Genomic DNA, 5,652 nt, shown 5'->3' on the forward strand with positions numbered 1-5,652 from the left:
GTCAACATGTTGTCCAATAAGACATTAGACAGAAGATGTGTGTAGTCAACATGTTATCCAATAAGACATTAGACAGAAGATGTGTGTTGTCAACATGTTATCCAATAAGACATTAGACAGAAGATGTGTGTTGTCAACATGTTGTCCAATAAGACATTAGACAGAAGATGTGTGTAGTCAACATGTTATCCAATAAGACATTAGACATTAGACAGAAGATGTGTGTTGTCAACATGTTGTCCAATAAGACATTAGACAGAAGATGTGTGTAGTCAACATGTTGTCCAATAAGACATTAGACAGAAGATGTGTGTAGTCAACATGTTATCCAATAAGACATTAGACAGAAGATGTGTGTAGTCAACATGTTGTCCAATAAGACATTAGACAGAAGATGTGTGTTGTCAACATGTTATCCAATAAGACATTAGACATTAGACAGAAGATGTGTGTTGTCAACATGTTGTCCAATAAGACATTAGACAGTTGACAGAAGATGTGTGTTGTCAACATGTTATCCAATAAGACATTAGACAGAAGATGTGTGTTGTCAACATGTTATCCAATAAGACATTAGACAGAAGATGTGTGTTGTCAACATGTTGTCCAATAAGACATTAGACAGAAGATGTGTGTAGTCAACATGTTGTCCAATAAGACATTAGACAGAAGATGTGTGTAGTCAACATGTTATCCAATAAGACATTAGACAGAAGATGTGTGTTGTCAACATGTTATCCAATAAGACATTAGACAGAAGATGTGTGTTGTCAACATGTTGTCCAATAAGACATTAGACAGAAGATGTGTGTAGTCAACATGTTATCCAATAAGACATTAGACATTAGACAGAAGATGTGTGTTGTCAACATGTTGTCCAATAAGACATTAGACAGAAGATGTGTGTAGTCAACATGTTGTCCAATAAGACATTAGACAGAAGATGTGTGTAGTCAACATGTTATCCAATAAGACATTAGACAGAAGATGTGTGTAGTCAACATGTTGTCCAATAAGACATTAGACAGAAGATGTGTGTTGTCAACATGTTATCCAATAAGACATTAGACATTAGACAGAAGATGTGTGTTGTCAACATGTTATCCAATAAGACATTAGACAGTTGACAGAAGATGTGTGTTGTCAACATGTTGTCCAATAAGACATTAGACAGTTGACAGAAGATGTGTGTTGTCAACATGTTATCCAATAAGACATTAGACAGAAGATGTGTGTTGTCAACATGTTATCCAATAAGACATTAGACAGAAGATGTGTGTTGTCAACATGTTGTCCAATAAGACATTAGACAGAAGATGTGTGTTGTCAACATGTTGTCCAATAAGACATTAGACAGAAGATGTGTGTAGTCAACATGTTATCCAATAAGACATTAGACAGAAGATGTGTGTAGTCAACATGTTGTCCAATAAGACATTAGACAGAAGATGTGTGTTGTCAACATGTTGTCCAATAAGACATTAGACAGAAGATGTGTGTTGTCAACATGTTATCCAATAAGACATTAGACAGAAGATGTGTGTAATCAACATGTTGTCCAATAAGACATTAGACAGAAGATGTGTGTAATCAACATGTTGTCCAATAAGACATTAGACAGAAGATGTGTGTTGTCAACATGTTGTCCAATAAGACATTAGACAGAAGATGTGTGTAGTCAACATGTTGTCCAATAAGACATTAGACAGAAGATGTGTGTTGTCAACATGTTATCCAATAAGACATTAGACATTAGACAGAAGATGTGTGTTGTCAACATGTTGTCCAATAAGACATTAGACAGTTGACAGAAGATGTGTGTTGTCAACATGTTATCCAATAAGACATTAGACAGAAGATGTGTGTTGTCAACATGTTATCCAATAAGACATTAGACAGAAGATGTGTGTTGTCAACATGTTGTCCAATAAGACATTAGACAGAAGATGTGTGTAGTCAACATGTTGTCCAATAAGACATTAGACAGAAGATGTGTGTTGTCAACATGTTGTCCAATAAGACATTAGACAGAAGATGTGTGTTGTCAACATGTTATCCAATAAGACATTAGACAGAAGATGTGTGTAATCAACATGTTGTCCAATAAGACATTAGACAGAAGATGTGTGTAATCAACATGTTGTCCAATAAGACATTAGACAGAAGATGTGTGTTGTCAACATGTTGTCCAATAAGACATTAGACAGAAGATGTGTGTTGTCAACATGTTGTCCAATAAGACATTAGACAGAAGATGTGTGTAATCAACATGTTGTCCAATAAGACATTAGACAGAAGATGTGTGTTGTCAACATGTTGTCCAATAAGACATTAGACATTAGACAGAAGATGTGTGTAATCAACATGTTGTCCAATAAGACATTAGACAGAAGATGTGTGTTGTCAACATGTTGTCCAATAAGACATTAGACAGAAGATGTGTGTTGTCAACATGTTATCCAATAAGACATTAGACATTAGACAGAAGATGTGTGTAGTCAACATGTTGTCCAATAAGACATTAGACATTAGACAGAAGATGTGTGTTGTCAACATGTTGTCCAATAAGACATTAGACAGAAGATGTGTGTTGTCAACATGTTGTCCAATAAGACATTAGACAGAAGATGTGTGTTGTCAACATGTTGTCCAATAAGACATTAGACAGTTGACAGAAGATGTGTGTAGTCAACATGTTGTCCAATAAGACATTAGACAGAAGATGTGTGTTGTCAACATGTTATCCAATAAGACATTAGACAGAAGATGTGTGTTGTCAACATGTTGTCCAATAAGACATTAGACATTAGACAGAAGATGTGTGTAGTCAACATGTTATCCAATAAGACATTAGACATTAGACAGAAGATGTGTGTAGTCAACATGTTGTCCAATAAGACATTAGACATTAGACAGAAGATGTGTGTTGTCAACATGTTGTCCAATAAGACATTAGACAGAAGATGTGTGTTGTCAACATGTTGTCCAATAAGACATTAGACAGAAGATGTGTGTTGTCAACATGTTATCCAATAAGACATTAGACATTAGACAGAAGATGTGTGTAGTCAACATGTTATCCAATAAGACATTAGACAGTTGACAGAAGATGTGTGTAGTCAACATGTTATCCAATAAGACATTAGACAGTTGACAGAAGATGTGTGTAGTCAACATGTTGTCCAATAAGACATTAGACATTAGACAGAAGATGTGTGTTGTCAACATGTTATCCAATAAGACATTAGACTGAAGATGTGTGTTGTCAACATGTTATCCAATAAGACATTAGACAGTTGACAGAAGATGTGTGTTGTCAACATGTTGTCCAATAAGACATTAGACATTAGACAGAAGATGTGTGTAGTCAACATGTTATCCAATAAGACATTAGACATTAGACAGTTGACAGAAGATGTGTGTAGTCAACATGTTATCCAATAAGACATTAGACAGAAGATGTGTGTAGTCAACATGTTATCCAATAAGACATTAGACAGAAGATGTGTGTAGTCAACATGTTATCCAATAAGACATTAGACAGAAGATGTGTGTAGTCAACATGTTGTCCAATAAGACATTAGACATTAGACAGAAGATGTGTGTAGTCAACATGTTATCCAATAAGACATTAGACATTAGACAGTTGACAGAAGATGTGTGTAGTCAACATGTTATCCAATAAGACATTAGACAGAAGATGTGTGTAGTCAACATGTTATCCAATAAGACATTAGACAGAAGATGTGTGTAGTCAACATGTTATCCAATAAGACATTAGACAGAAGATGTGTGTAGTCAACATGTTGTCCAATAAGACATTAGACAGAAGATGTGTGTAGTCAACATGTTATCCAATAAGACATTAGACATTAGACAGTTGACAGAAGATGTGTGTAGTCAACATGTTATCCAATAAGACATTAGACAGAAGATGTGTGTAGTCAACATGTTATCCAATAAGACATTAGACATTAGACAGTTGACAGAAGATGTGTGTAGTCAACATGTTGTCCAATAAGACATTAGACAGTTGACAGAAGATGTGTGTAGTCAACATGTTGTCCAATAAGACATTAGACAGAAGATGTGTGTAGTCAACATGTTGTCCAATAAGACATTAGACAGAAGATGTGTGTAGTCAACATGTTGTCCAATAAGACATTAGACAGAAGATGTGTGTAGTCAACATGTTGTCCAATAAGACATTAGACAGAAGATGTGTGTAGTCAACATGTTGTCCAATAAGACATTAGACAGAAGATGTGTGTAGTCAACATGTTATCCAATAAGACATTAGACAGAAGATGTGTGTTGTCAACATGTTATCCAATAAGACATTAGACAGAAGATGTGTGTTGTCAACATGTTGTCCAATAAGACATTAGACAGAAGATGTGTGTAGTCAACATGTTGTCCAATAAGACATTAGACAGAAGATGTGTGTAGTCAACATGTTATCCAATAAGACATTAGACAGAAGATGTGTGTTGTCAACATGTTATCCAATAAGACATTAGACATTAGACAGAAGATGTGTGTAGTCAACATGTTGTCCAATAAGACATTAGACAGAAGATGTGTGTTGTCAACATGTTATCCAATAAGACATTAGACATTAGACAGAAGATGTGTGTAGTCAACATGTTATCCAATAAGACATTAGACAGAAGATGTGTGTAGTCAACATGTTATCCAATAAGACATTAGACATTAGACAGAAGATGTGTGTAGTCAACATGTTGTCCAATAAGACATTAGACATTAGACAGAAGATGTGTGTAGTCAACATGTTGTCCAATAAGACATTAGACAGAAGATGTGTGTAGTCAACATGTTATCCAATAAGACATTAGACAGAAGATGTGTGTAGTCAACATGTTGTCCAATAAGACATTAGACAGAAGATGTGTGTTGTCAACATGTTATCCAATAAGACATTAGACAGAAGATTAGAAGAAGATGTGTGTAGTCAACATGTTGTCCAATAAGACATTAGACAGAAGAAGATGTGTGTAGTCAACATGTTGTCCAATAAGACATTAGACAGAAGATGTGTGTAGTCAACATGTTGTCCAATAAGACATTAGACAGAAGATGTGTGTAGTCAACATGTTATCCAATAAGACATTAGACAGAAGAAGACATTAGTGTGTGTCAACATGTTGTCCAATAAGACATTAGACAGAAGATGTGTGTAGTCAACATGTTGTCCAATAAGACATTAGACAGAAGATGATGTGTAGTCAACATGTTGTCCAATAAGACATTAGACAGAAGAAGATGTGTAGTCAACATGTTATCCAATAAGACATTAGACAGAAGATGTGTGTAGTCAACATGTTATCCAATAAGACATTAGACATTAGACAGAAGATGTGTGTAGTCAACATGTTATCCAATAAGACATTAGACATTAGACAGAAGATGTGTGTAGTCAACATGTTATCCAATAAGACATTAGACAGAAGAAGATGTGTGTAGTCAACATGTTGTCCAATAAGACATTAGACAGAAGAAGATGTGTGTAGTCAACATGTTGTCCATCCAATAAGACATTAGACAGAAGATGTGTGTAGTCAACATGTTGTCCAATAAGACATTAGACAGAAGATGTGTGTTGTCAACATGTTATCCAATAAGACATTAGAC

Source organism: Oncorhynchus keta, chromosome 1 (assembly GCF_023373465.1).
Source record: "Oncorhynchus keta strain PuntledgeMale-10-30-2019 chromosome 1, Oket_V2, whole genome shotgun sequence".
NCBI classification, from domain to species: domain Eukaryota; kingdom Metazoa; phylum Chordata; class Actinopteri; order Salmoniformes; family Salmonidae; genus Oncorhynchus; species Oncorhynchus keta.